The sequence below is a fragment of the Varanus komodoensis genome, unplaced genomic scaffold (assembly GCF_004798865.1).
Source record: "Varanus komodoensis strain SLA01 unplaced genomic scaffold, ASM479886v1 scaffold46_3, whole genome shotgun sequence".
Classification (NCBI taxonomy): Eukaryota; Metazoa; Chordata; class Lepidosauria; order Squamata; family Varanidae; genus Varanus; species Varanus komodoensis.
This window is the reverse complement of record NW_025336044.1, coordinates 665880-680831: the sequence shown is the minus strand read 5'-3', so window position 1 is coordinate 680831 and position 14952 is coordinate 665880. Positions and strand designations below refer to the sequence as shown.

Below are 14952 nucleotides of genomic sequence, written 5' to 3'. Positions count from 1 at the left end.
GGCGGACCTCTCTGGGGAGCGCATTCCATAACTTAGGCGCCACCGCTGAGAAAGCCCTTCTCCGAGTAGCCACCCTCCTAATTTCTCTCACGGAGGGCTCCCGGAGAAGGGCCTCTCCCGCCGATCTCAGGGGGCGACTGGGCAAATATGGATGTAAGCGCTCCTTCAGGTAACCAGGACCCAAGCCGTTTAGGGCTTTATAGGTCATTACCAACACCTTGAATTGGGCCTGGACTTCAATGGGGAGCCAGTGAAGCTGACAGAGAACTGGAGTCATGTGAACATAACGTCCAGTCCCCGTCAGCAGCCTGGCAGCTCTATTCTGAACCAATTGAAGTATCCGGACCGTCTTCAAGGGTAGCCCCACGTAGAGCGCGTTACAGAAGTCAAGACAGGAAGTCACCAGCTCATGAGTCACTGTTGCAAGGCAGTCGTACTTCAGGTAGGGGCGCAGCTGATGAATCAGCCGAAGCTGGAGGAAAGCGCTCCTCACCGCTGTTGTCACCTGAGCTTCAAGTGAAAGCTCCGGGTCGAGGAGCACTCCCAAGCTGCGGACCTTGTCCCTAGGAGGGAGTGCAACCCCATTCAGGACAAGGTTCAGGTCACCTTCTCCGAAGCCCGAACCGCCAACCAACAGGACCTCCGTCTTGTCTGGATTGAGCTTCAGTTTATTGGCCCTCATCCAGCCCATTACCTCGGCCAGGCACCGGTTCAGTACAGCCACTGCCTCACCTGGATTGGTGGAAAACGAGAGGTAGAGCTGGGTATCATCAGCATACTGATGGGTCCGCAGCCCACACCTCCTGATGACCTCTCCCAGCGGTTTCATGTAGATATTGAACAGTAAAGGGGACAAAATGGACCCCTGCGGTACTCCATGGCATAGCTGCCATGGCGCAGAGCCATAGTCCCCCAACACCACCTTCTGGAATCAGTCGTTGAGATAGGAGCGGAACCACCGCAAAGCGGTGCCTCTGACCCCCAATCCCGCCAGCCTATCCAGAAGGATACCATGGTCGATGGTATCGAAAGCCACTGAGAGGTCCAGGAGAACCAACAGGGACGCACTCCCCCTGTCCTTCTCCCTGCACAGGTCATCGTACAGGGCGACCAAGGCAGATTCAGTACCGTACCCGGGTCTGAAGCCGGACTGAAATGGGTCCAGATAATCAGTTTCATCCAAGAGTGCTTGGAGTTGTCCCGCCACCACTCGCTCTAACACCTTGCCCAGAAACGGGATGTTGGCCACTGGTCTATAGTTAGCGGCCATCCCTGGATCCAGTGACGCCGTCTTCAGGACCGGTCGGACTACCGCCTCCTTTAAAGGGGCAGGCACCCGACCCTCCCTCAGAGAAGCGTTAACCACTTCCAAGATCCAGGTTCCAATCCCGTGCTTGGAATCCTTTATTAACCAAGACGGGCAAGGGTCCAAAAGGCAAGTGGTAGGACGTACTCGTCCAAGCACCTTGTCCACATCATCGGGCCGCAATAACTGAAATTCATCCAATAATTCTGGACCAGACGGCAGCGTTGGTGTCTCCCTTAAAACCTCTGAATCAATAGTGGAATCCAGCTCGTGACGAATCTGAGCGATTTTCTCCCTAAAATGCTCGGCAAAGTCGTCACAGCGGGCCTTTGAGGGTGGAATCAGCTCTTCCTTCGGCCCTGGGTGAACCAGGCCTTGCACCACTCGAAAGAGCTCCGCCGGACGGCATTGTGAGGAGGCAATGGAAGCGGAGAAGTGTCTCTTTTTCGCCGCCCTCACCGCCACAGCATAGGCCCGATAGTGGGCTCTTAAGTGTGTTCGGTCAGATTCATCCCGTGATTTCCTCCACCTATGCTCTAGCCGTCTCCCAACCTGCTTCATTGCCCTCAATTCAGGAGTGTACCAAGGGGAAGAGCGGGCTCTGCCCGGTGGGAGAGGACGCTTAGGAGCGATCGTGTCTGCAGCCCTGGTCATCTCCCCGTTCCACAGTTCAACCAGAGCCTCGACAGGAGCACCCGTCTTGTCAGCCGGAAACTCCCCCAGGGCCTTCAGAAATCCTTCCGGATCCATCCGGCTCCGGGGGCGGACCTACACAATCGGGTCTGCACCCTTACAGAGGGAGATGTCGCTCTCGAGCACAAACCTCACTAGGAAGTGATCTGACCATGACAGGGGAGTCAAACATAAATTCCTCACCCTCAGACCACCCTCTTCCTGCCCCGTCGAGAAAACCAGGTCCAGAGTGTGTCCACGTTCATGGGTCGGGCCGGTGACATGTTGAGACAGCCCCATGGCCGTCATGGAGGCCATAAAGTCCTGAGCCGCCCCGGTCAGACTAGCCTCGGCATGGAGATTGAAGTCCCCCAGGACCAGCATCCTGGGGGTCCTCAACACCAGGTCCGAGACAGTTTCCGTCAGCTCAGGCAGGGAGACTGTTGGGCAGAAGGGTGCACGGTACACCAACAGAATCCCCAGTCTGTCTCGGTCGCCCAACACCAAGTAGAGACACTCCAGCCCTGGTCTCGAAGGGACAGGAAGTCCCGTGAGAGTGATGGAGGCTCGGTAAACCAAAGCGACCCCCCCTCCCCTCCCCTCCGGCCGTGAACAGTGCTGGACCATATACCCGGGTGGGCACAATTGGGAGAGGGCAACATCCCCCCCCTCCCGCCCAGGTCTCCGTTATACAGGCCAGGTCGGCCCCCTCATCCACAATCAAGTCATGGATGAGGGCAGATTTGTTATTGGCCGACCTGGCATTAAACAACAGCACCGTCAGGCCCGAGGGGCGACTGACGAGACTCCCTGGCACCTTCTGGCTGGGAGCGAAACCAGAAGTAGGGACAGGTGTCAGCCATCTGTCCCTCCTTCTTCTATGCGGACACGTTAAGCCCCCACCGCTATTACGTCCATTGCCCATCACCATACCAATGGCGGCGCCAGTGCGCTCCCCAGGAAACTCAGGCGGCAACATGGCCAGGGACGACTCCATAAAAACAAGTTAAAACACTTTAAAATTATAAAACATTTAAAATTCGCCGTTCAACAGAAGGGACTGCCACAACAAAAGAGCAAGTCCCCTGGCCGGCCCAGCCCCCCCCGAACGGCCCCCCCAAACGCTTTGTAGCCGCCGCCGGCCCGACGCCCCACCCCGTCCGGGCACGCCTGCCACGTGTGCAGGGGCGTGGCAGGGCAGTCAGGTAGCGGCGGAATCGGCGGCGCGGCGCGGTTCTCGGGCGCGGCGCGGTTCTCGGGCGCGGGCGCGGTCTCTCACGGCGCTGCCTGCCAGGTGTTGTTCCTCCCCCGGATGCACCCCGGACCGCGCTAAAACCTAAGCATCTAGGCCATGGGTCCTCAAACTACGGCCCGGGGGCCAGATCCGGCCCGCCATGCCCATGTGGACCTGCCTACTGGCACCCACCTCGCCCCCGCCCGCACCTCCCCTCCCCTTGCTGCTTGCGCCTGCCCGCCCATGCCTCGCCTCGCCTCGCCATGCACCCTGCCCCCACCGCACCGCCCCCACCCCCACGCCAGCCCCCGCACCCCGCCGACACCGCCTTTCCGGCCTGCGCCTAGCACTGGCAGCTTTCAGCTGGCCCCCTGGTGGAAAAGTTTGCGGACCCCTGATCTAGGCTCAAAGCCAATCTCACAGTTGCTCAACTATAGGACATGTGGGATCCTTACTCTTCCAGTTACGGCTTTAAATGATGGTGATGCTCTGTGTTGATTTATAAATAAAAAATTTCCCCTCTAATTATTCTAATACTCTCCAACAATGGGAGACATATTAAGATAATTCAGAACTTGAAATTCAGCATCACTGAAGAGCACACCCACTTTACCAGCTGCTTTTGATTAATCCACTCTGCATTCTGCAAAGCATCTAATGAATACACTGTAGGACTGAAGCCCATATTTATCTGAGTAAACATCTGATTTCACAGCCACTAATCATGGGGGAGGAGGAGGACAGGCCTCACACAATCCATCCTGAGAGGTATCACCATGCAATTCAGAACTCTAAAGCTGTGAAGGTGGGATTCCTCTCCCTAGAGGGAGAAAGATGGGGTTTGTTCCCCCCTTCACAGCAAACAAGAAGGGTATCCTGGTTGCAGGGGGATCAGTACTCCATCCAAGTACTCCATAACGGAGCACTGGATTTACTTTGTCCATTGGAGGAGACAACAGGTATTCCTCTGATGAATCATTCTGAAATATTTTCAGAAATACTCTCTGACACATCCACACCCAGGACAAAGTGAAATTAAGCCCATCTTAGGTTGAAGACAGAGTGCTTGCCAATAACCTACATGCATTTCCAAGCCCGAGAAAATTTCACTTCTTGATTCTGCTAAAAAGCATCGATTCCTGCCCATTCAGAAGTGTCAACTTAGTACATGTGAGTTGAGGAGGACATAATGAATGAGTATGCAGGATGTGACAGCCCACTGTGTGTTGTTAACCACAACAGTTTGTTTGTCACATAAACCTGAGCAACTTCCCACAGGGTGGCTTATTTATTTATTTGACAGTATCATGGGAACCAGCCAGTGGCTCAGCTGGCCAAAGTGGCAACCCTCCATGCTGTCCTCGAGCTTGCCAGTGCCAGCTACTCCAGAATGCCCAAGTAACACTTAGGGGAGACTTGCACTGGCTGGATTTCCCTTGCCGTGACTGACAGCAAGCCATTTCAGCTTGCTGGGTTGTTGTCACTTAAAACATTCTTTCTCCATAATTGCAAAAGGACTTCACAGTCTGTGTTTTAACAGCCATTGAGAGTCCTTTCAGCGCTGGCAAAGGTGCTGTCAGTGGTTGGAAACCATTTTTCATTGCTGCATGTGTGTGTGTATGGAACAGTTCCACCCCTAGGCATTGACACCAATAGGCCCCCCCAACTTTTGTTTTCTTAACAGTTGTCAAAAACACAGGTGATCTTTGCTTGCAAAAAGGGGGAGGTGGGATTTACATCTCCTTTGCAGTAAGATCCTCCCGTTTTTGTTTTTTGCACTAGATTATTTTATGATTGAGCTGAATCTACCAGTTGTTCTCTAGACTTTAGGAGCTCTAAAATGTTGAAAAGTGTGAACCACCCTGGTTTAAGAGGAGCTGCCAGTTCAGTCGTCAAAACTCTTGCTCCTTTTGAAAGGTTTGGGGGTTTGCTTTTTGTTTTTTCAAAGCAAGGGACTGCATGGTTGCTTGGCAGGGACAGATGCTGGCATTCCTGTAAAGCAACCATGGAGACTTTTGTCAATAACCCTCTTAAAAGGAACCAGGTTTTTGACAGCTGGCTCCTATTTTCTGTGTTCCCAAGTACCTACAGTTTTGGGAATACCTGGGAAACTGAGTTTATCTTCCAACCACATAGTCCAAGAGAGTGAGAAAATAACTTGCCACATGTGAAAAACTGTTCTTAAAGGGTTTACCAACCACTGACAGTCCTTCCAGTGTGATGTTTGGGCTCTCTGAAGCAGCTGAGTGGTTGTCAAAATGGGGATCCTGAAAACCGGCTGTTGAGCTGACATTCATGATCCCTGCAGGGAGATGGGGGAGTGACCAGGAAACAAATGGCATGCAAGCCAAATGCTTCTTAAGATCATGGTGATCAGAGGGAGACAAATGGGTCATGTTGAGGCCCCCTAAGGAAGCCCATGGGGGGCTGAGGCAGAGGGCGTGGGCAAAGAACCCACAGTGAGCCCAGTTGTCTGTTGGGTGCAGTGTGGTTGTCATGACATGCAAATCGACCCCACATGTGTTTCCACCTGGAAACATGTCTCCTTTTTTAATAAGGAAACAGCCCTAGAGGTTTTATACGGAAACAGCCCTAGAGGAGGCTGGGGACTCCAAGGAAAGGAAGCGGTGGGAAGAGTTGAGGTGCATGTACACCAATGCTAGGAGCATGGGTAATAAGCAGGAAGAGCTTGAAGCTCTCCTGGGAATAGGAGGGTATGACCTGGTGGGAATCACAGAAACTTGGTGGGATGAAAGACAAGTATCACCAGTTTAGAAAGGACAGGAAGGGAAAGGGATGGGGGCGTAGCTTCATACGTCAGGGAAGGGATAGGATGCAGTGAAATAGAATGCAGCACAGATGGGGATTCGGTGGAGGCCGTCTGGGTGAAACTTAGGGGTTTTGACAGGGAAAGGGACCTGGCAGTGGGGGTATGTTATCGCCCTCCAGGTCAGCTTGAGACCCTGGATGATGGCCTGACAGACCAGATTCTAAGGATATCTTGGGGGGAGAGACAGTAATTATGGGAGATTTCAATCTCCCAGATATTAGTTGAGAGACTCACTCAGTGGTGACAGCCAGGTCATATTGCTTTCTAGAAGCTGCAGAGGAAGGCAGGACGCGCTCCAACGGAGTCAAGCTCAGGGAACCGAGGTTCCATTTAGATGCCAGGAAGCACTTCCTGACAGTCAGGACCCCGAGGGAGTGGAATGGGCTTCCACGGGAGGTGGTTGAGGCCCCATCGGTGTGGGTGTTCAAGGAGAGGCTGGACGTGCACATGGTGGGCATGTCATGAGTGGAGCCAGGGGTCGAACTAGATGGCCCGAGAGGCCCCTTCTGACTCGCTATATTTCTATGTTTCTATCTTTTAAGATTTCAAGTTAAATCTTGCGTTGGTATATTTGAGCCTGTAAAGGATTTTTAAACAATTAGATTACTCCAATGATCCAAATTTTCCTGGAATTCTGTGCTATAATTGGGAATCAATCTTGCCCTGACTACACAAAAGTGATTTTCAAATTATCAGGCTACTCAAAATTAGTTTCAGCTTTGACTAAATAATACCGTAGGAAACACTCCTGGCAAGTAATTTTCTGCATGCTGTTGCTGGCCAAGTCTGAGAAAACAAAAGAAAACAGCTGCTAAAACAGAAAAGCAGGGGCCCAGACAATAATAGCTTTTTGGAACTGTACCACAGACAGAGAAAAGAATTCCAAAAGGGGAAATTAATTATTAAGCCTACCTTTTTAAAGGAGAATCCTACTTGACTCTATAGGAAAAATTAAGTTCTTTCCCAAGTAGATAAAGGTTCCCTGTTGAAGTCTCTCCAATATTACATTTTTCTTCATCCAAGTGAATTTATCACCTCCCATAAGATCACTGTAGTGAAGTCTCTTTCATGACAAATACAGAACCACCCATTCTATATTTGATGCCCAATTATTTGAGACTAGATTTTAAAGGGAAATGGGGAGCAGGAGTGAAGGAGGGTTTATTATGATTAACATTTCAAAATTGTTACCAAAAGTCATACAAATGTGTTAAAATGTTCGAGTCCTTTCTATATTACATAGATTTGTGTTATGTTTCCATGGTGATGTGCAGTGTGCTAGAACAGAGAACATCTTTGCAAGGAACTGATAAACGTACAGGAAGGAGTTAGCAAACAGCTTTTAAAAGAGGATGTCCGTTTTTGATGACTCTGCGTCACATCTGTGTAACATCCTTTGCGTTCCTTTGATTCTTGCAGGTATTGCACAAAGTCCCATGTACAACTTTCTTTCCATCAGAACTTAACTTACTAAGTGAGTTATTATGTGTTTTTATATGTCAAGTGATCAGCTTGGAAACCAGGACTTTAAGTTTTCTTGTCATTGTTCACCTGAGACTTAGATATGTATTGCTGTGATTAGCTATTTCCGCTGCACTGTTTCTGAGTATAAAGACTTCTGCAATCCTTCTTATGTAGCTTCACAACGGTCCTGAGAGGTAGGCTACACTAAATTGTAGATTCATGACCTTTCTCTTGGGTGAAATTCTTAGGTGAAGAACACCGTTCAAATGACTACATGGATTGTGCATGTTTACTCCAGCTCTGTGTTCATAGGTCTGAGTGCACAAAAGCAGTCATGAATGTCTTTAGGGGATTCTGAGGCATGTTGTTAGCTGTTGTGCTCAATTTCTGTATGGACATTATTTTAGTCTTGGTCCTTGATTTCTTTTCCACAACCTTGAGATCGTTATATAATAGATGTTAAATGTATTGAGTGCATTTATTTGGTACGTATGGCACATTTCATTGTCACTGATAAGCCAGAATGCATGTGTAAAATTATGTTACTTCCACTTCCCGGAGAGGTTCCAAGTTCCAGCTCTGCACTTACCCAGGGTTGGTTTTCTTTGGAGATATGGGACACAACCCATGCATGTTTAGGTTTAGAAAAATCCCTATAGCTCCTTAATTTCTCAGCCAGCCCGGTCAAAGGGCTTGTATCCCAGATATACATGAGGCGCATGAGGGGAGGCTCCCCGTTCCCGCGGGGAGCACAACCACGGCTTCTGTGCCATTCCTGTGCTTTCGCTCAGAGCTCACCTCGCATTGCTGGGAGCCTGAAGTCGGAGCAGTTGCACCTTCTGTGACGCAGATTGAACAGGAAGTGAGACTGTCCAAGTTCACCTAATCGATGGATGCTTGTTTTCATGCCTGTGGCAAAGCTTTTCAAAATATGGCATGGAATATTATGCCAGAGTTTCTGCAAAAATGTTTGCTTCGTATCGATTGAATATTACAATACATTTTCAGTAAGGGTTTGCCTGAGTCAGCTCACAGGTGTAATATTGCGACTGCTTCTCTCACCCACAAGTTTAGCAATCCCCACTTGTTGTTTTCTTTTGGGAAGGCATCATAATATGGCTAAACCTTAGATTAACGTACTCTTTAATATTTAGTGTTGCACACATTCTTTTAAATTATTTACCTGCTGCATGAAATCAACCAAGGACAATATAAATTGATATTCTGCTCCCTTTTGACAACAAAATGCCTATTACAGCATGGGAAAGACACATGGATCAAGGATCTACAATGCTTTTAATTTTTGGACAGGTGGTAGTCAGCCACCACCTGCAAGTGGGTAAATATATGGATATTTGGTCCACCTTTTATGAGACTTATGCATAATTGTTTTTATTGATAGCTCATAGATTACATTTTACATGCATCTTGTTAATGATTTGTTATATTTCCTGAGAGAAAACTATGCATTATTTTAGAACATTTTCTTTTGTATATTTTTTGCTTTGTTGAAATTCACATTGAAATTAATTGGAAAACAATTATGCATGTATTCAAAGCTAGATCTCTCATGTCCAAAACTCGGGGCCAAATTGGAAATGACATTCACTGCAGTTAATGAATGCAAGCTGACTAGCAGTCCCTGGACCCTTGGATGGTAGAGAAGAGAGTTTTACTCTTTGTTTCCTTCCCATGGCCCTGACAAAAAAATCCGGCATGATGTTGGCGCTTCCTTTGAAATGCAAATAACCCCCTGACAGAGGTGTGCTCCCAGCCCTGAACACACAGCCCGGATAGTGGCAAGGAAAGAAAGAGAAATGCCTCCCACATCCCCGGCTGCTGTGGCCCACATTTTGCTTAGATCTGACAGTTTTCTTTCCTCTGCAGAAGGATATTGAAGAGGTAAACAAGTTGAGTACAGGAATCCAGTACTATATGAAAGGATCCTTTCAGGTGCTCCTAGAGCAGCTGAGCTTTCTCTAATAAAAATGGCAGAGACGCACTTCTTTCCAGGTGACTTTAGGCTATTGTCTCATTTGTACAGGTCTAGGATGCCAAACTACTGAGAGACCAACCTTTGGGCTGTGCCTTCCACTGACCAAGAAAAAATAAGAGGCCCTGGATAACCCGTACTGTTCCTAAGAAACGAGTGTCTCTCAGCCACAAGAGGGAAGTGGTGGGCAACTTTGCAGTGCTCCACTGAGTGAAGTACCTTTAAAAAAACCTTCAGAATGTGAATAATGTAACATCTGTCCGCAACAGTCCACATCATCTGAAATGCTGACTCTTACTAGCCTACATATGACATCTAAATGTCTGGGAAGAGAGCCAGAACTCTGAAACAATCTGTCATCAGAAGAGCAACCATAGAACAGCATGAGTCAAACTGTTTTTCATGATCCCTTTAGGTCATTTTTGGTGGAAACAGATGTACCTTTCTGTGGTGTGGCTTCCCACTGTAAGGAGTAAATCCCAGTAGTGACGATATGGAGGCAAAGTACCAAGCAGTACAGTTTAGTTCGTTCTTGCAAGAGCGGGCGCCCACCACACAGGCAGCGTGCCGGTTACACGCAAGACATTGCTTTCTATTCCCTTTTCCTGGCTCGCAGACCCTTCTTCTCTCCCCTTGGCTGGGCTACTCAGAAGGTTCAATCTTCTCCGTCCGCCTACATCATACGACCCCTTGATATGCCCCCCTCCCGCACATACATCCCATGTTCATGCTAAGGAGCCCATTACCTATGAGAGGTGTGTCAGTTACTATTCATGCACCTTTTAAGCATGAGCAGTATCTTCTAAAAGTTCAACAGGTCAGAGTGGCCTTGCAGAGTCTTGCTTGCTTCTTAAATCTTGTGGGAGGACGAGATAGGAAGAACAGGCCTTCCTCCAGGCCCGTTACGGCCAGTTATAAAAAGGCAATCCATTTCCTGCTCTCTTCCACGGAAGGTGACAGTTTTACCACTGTCCCCCAGTTTTACCCCCTCTGGCATTTTTCAGGACTTTGATGTAAGAAACACTATTACCCTTAGTACAACTATTTACATGGCTCTATTCTCAGGGCTTTTGGCCTTAAGGGCCTTCAATGATCCTACCCTAGCCCTGTATTTCACCCTTTCTTTGGTTTTCACCTTGCCACTGAGTAACATTTCATTTCTCACACCACCATATTGAATTGTATCCAGCCTCGTTCTCAGGTGTGCTGTTTGTGCTTCTTTGCGCAGCTTCCGAACTTTCCCTGGAGGTGGCCAATATCCCTTAACTTTCCAGGGTTCTGATAGCTTCTTCAGAGCATGCCCGCCTGTACTTTTTCTTGCACATATCACTATCAGCGCTGGTGAAGCAACGACAATGTGTGGCGATCTGCTGTTGTCACAGTGAAAAACAATTCTGAAATCAGCCTCTTCCTATGCAGTCCTGAGTTCTGCAAAGCGTGTACTTGGAGTCGTTCGTTTCAGAACCCACCAGCTCTAATACGGAATGGCAAGATCTGATTCATAATATGCAAACTCTCTTCTGATACTGCAGTTGGACAGATGCCCGGCTTAATTGGTGCCGTTGTATCTTGAAGACTATCAGTGCAGCTGCGAGTTGCACCTCCATAAATCATGGGTTGGATGAAGACCTCTGCCAAGTCTCTTCAGACAGCTACGCCTTGAGGTGTACAAATTGCACCTGCAACTTCCTGTCCCTCAGCAATTGTTTGCAGCATCCCATAACAAATAGGAAAACTCTCATAATCCAATTTATGTTCTAAAATGTGTTTCTTTATCTATTGCTTTTATATAGCCCTCAAGAGCTGAAATTTTCTTGGCTGTTCTCATAATAGTGATTTAAACTATCTCACACACACATAATATGGGATACACATCATGTAAAAAAAACTTAAATGGGAATCAAGAAGGTCTGTTCCTAGGATCCATGATTCCATGCTGTGGGGAACACAACAAGTACTAGATCCATCATTTTTATGGTTCCTTTGCTAGAGTCAGATGAGCTCTGTGACTGGGTAGTGATTTGGGGGATTTTTCCCGCAAAAATCATAAGGCTCTTTCAAGATCTGTGCCATGGATCCTCATTGTTGGCAGCACCACCAAGTTTTCTTATTTTTCCTTTGATTTGAATGGGTAAGTTTTTGGAGCCAGATGTGCTAGTTGACTGAACCATGTTTAGAGGATTTTGGGGAAATCATGAGGATATGTGTCCCAGATCCACATCTTTGTGCCAAAGCAACACCAATGAGTGGCAGTTCCCCTGTGCTGGATTTACATTTGGGCTGAGTGAGCTGCAATTCGGGGCCTCTTAATCTAAGGGGGCCTCAGCCTCCTACCAATTTTTTGGGGAATTACCATTAATTTTATTTCATTTGTAATGATAGCAATCAGGAGCATACCTAGGTGAAAGATAATTTTCTAGACTAAAAAGGATAAAGAATGATCTGCTGTCAACAATGTCCCAAAATAGGTTGTCTGATCTAAGCATTTCCTGTACAGAAAATGATAGAATGCGACTTATTGATTTTAATTACATCATTGATAAGTTTGCATCCAAAAAAAGCCTGAAAAAACTGTTCTGTTCTGACTTCATATATAGTGCAATGTTCTAACATAGCTATGATTGAACGTTCCATGTGAACATCTCCATTAATTCCATACTTTTGTAAACTGATTAAACGTTATACATTTATAAACAATCTTTTAATCAATGCTAAATTTTCAGCCATGTTCTAGTTTCACTGATTAAATAAAGAAGAAAACAAGGTTTTGTTTCTCATGATCAGATGCTATTAAATTTGGGTCTCCCAAGGTCTCCTAGCCCAGGGCCTCCAGTTGCTTTAGTCTGGGACTGCAGATCCCTGATTTTCTTGGTTAAGCCTGTGGAGATGATAGCATGCTTGGTTTATGCTTGGGTGGGAGTTACTTGCAAAATCATGAGGATCCATGCCTCAGACCCATGTTCTTGCTCTGCAGCAGTGACTGAAGAGTGTTCAGGACATGTTTTAGCAGTTTAAACTGTGGCAGCCTGGGTGCTCGGTGAGTGAATGATGGTTTGGGAGATTTTCCCTGCACAAATCGGGAGGAACCATGAAGATCCGTACCTCAGATTCAAGTTCTTGTGCTGCAGCAGTGCCACTGAATGGCAGATACTTGATTTTTGTGATTCATGGTTTCTGAGAATGCTGCTTCGGAAACTCGCATTCATCCATGTCTATCCATGGCTCTGAGTTTTGTGCCACAGCAGTGCCTGTGAATGGCAAATGTGTTTATTATGGTTTTGTGACGAAGGCAGACCAGTGTGTGATTAGATTGTGCTATGTGGCATTTTTCCAGGTAAAATCATGAGGATCCATGCCTCAGATCCACGTTTTGCAAGGTGGACGCACCTACACGTGTCGGACCCATGAGGCTGTGGTTCAGGCCATGGAGGTAATTTTTCCTTACGCATTTTTATTGTGTATTGCAAAACCAAACCACACACTGCAGAGGAAAAGAATACAGTTTTAGTTTGTTTTGTCTGTGGAGGGAGATGTGCTGTGAGATCGGATGGGAATCGATGTGATTCTCTGTAGGGAGATCTGTATTCTAATGTAAGTAGTAGCAAAAGGCCACTACTGTTAAATTAAAAAAAAAAAAAGCTGATATTGTCAAATGTTCTGGCATATTTATTGGTTCTTTGAAATTCAGTGACTGCTTGATTTTGAGCGAAGTACAACTTTGGCAGGAAAATAGTCAACCTTGTCTTGCATACTATTGCATTGTATTACTTTTTTAACAATTTTGTAATAAAATGATGTACATTAAAAAAAATTGTGAGCCGCCCAGAGGCTTTGTTGTGATGGGGGCAGCATAAAAATGTGTTAAATAAATAAATAAATAAAAATCGAGAGGATCTGTTCATTTCATGGCTCCCACTTTCATCCAGATCCTATGCGCATTTATTTTGCAGTAAATCTCACTGGGTTTACTCTTAGGGACCTGTGAAATCCACAAAGGTGTGAAGTGTGCAAGCTCACCCAAATTGTTAGGTATAAAAACAAAAACAGACTATTGCTAGAGCCTGACTGTTTAATCATGAAAACATCAGCCACACTATCTCAACAATCGCTAGCTATTGCATGAGATTGAAAACATCAATAACAAAACTCTCCAAGCTGATCTGAAGGCGCTTGCTTAGCAGCTGTTTCGGAGCTGTATTTGCCTTTATGCAAAGCCGTTTTTTAAAAGCAAAAAACTTTTGGACGGCGTAGGTTCCACCGAGATTTGAACTCGGATCGCTGGATTCAGAGTCCAGAGTGCTAACCATTACACCATGGAACCCGCTTGGCGGAGCCGCCCCAGAGCTTCCTCTAGAGCTCTCGCAGATCCGCTTCCTGCTTCAAAAGCTCTGCCTCCAGCTTCTTGCCTGGCTCCGGATCAATAGGGTGCATGCAAAGACAGTTTTAAGATCCCTCCAGATGCGGCTTGAGACAGACCAGGGCGGGGGGCGGTGGATGCTGGAGCCTGGAGGATGTGTTTGTGGGTCCGCATGCACGCGTGTGCTGAGGTTTCAATCTAAGCATCGTTGGTTTCCAGTGCGGATCAAGTGGTGTTTTTCTGTCTTGCATGTCTGAAAGGCAGTCCAGGGAAACATGCTTCTACTGGGGGGCCATGGCCCCAATAGGGAGATGCTGCAGACGCCTGACACACAGACCGAGGGGGCATTCAGATGGACGGGTAGCGGCAGGGTCGCATTTCTCAGTTTGGGTCCTGCACGGCGTGCTCCCGCAATGGATCCCGTGGACACAGGAAGCAGGCAAAGATTGAGGCGCACTCTGCACATGCTCTGAGGCGTCTCCGCACATTCCAGGCAGGGGTTCCGGGGCAATACATTGAAATACAAGTATAAATTTGACGTCAAAACGGCTGATTTCTATAATAAGAGGAACCAGGGCTCAAGGCGGTGGAGATGAAAGCGCTCTGTACACGTTCAGACGCATTCACCTTCGAGGACTCTGCGGCTCCTTTAAGAAGGCCTTTCCACTCTTCGCTTCGCGATGCAGAGTAGAGATAGAAAAAGTTGAGAGTTGCCCACTGATTCAGTCCTTGATTTTAAGGTAGTTCGCGGGAAGAAAGACCACTTGGGGCACATTCTGAGGAGGGGGTCGAGGTTCGTACTCTCCCTAAAGATGAGGTCCGGCATTAACAAGGATTCCCTGTGGGAGTAGTATGAAGTCTCTCTTCCCTCTGATGGCTCTACGTTGAAAACCTTCGAGCCACTTTTGTCTTGGAAAGACCGTTCATTTCTAGAGCGGAAGTGAACGCTCTACATTCCTGCATCTCTATGGTGCGCTCTCGTTTCTAGGCGACCGTTTCGTCACGGCTGCCCGTTCCACGAGGGGCCGGAGGTGTCGTCATAGGTAATGCAGGGAGCCCTTCTGTCCACCCAGGGAGAGCAGTGATGGGGCGGTAA

At 47.6% G+C, this 14952-nt stretch overlaps 1 non-coding gene across 1 annotated transcript; it reads right to left on the bottom strand.

Annotated features, from left to right (window-relative positions):
- Nucleotides 1-13748: 13748 nt before the first annotated feature.
- On the bottom strand, nucleotides 13749-13820 carry TRNAQ-CUG. Its single transcript has one exon. It is a non-coding gene; the product is annotated as a tRNA-Gln (tRNA).
- Between the last annotated feature and the right edge of the window lie 1132 nt (nucleotides 13821-14952).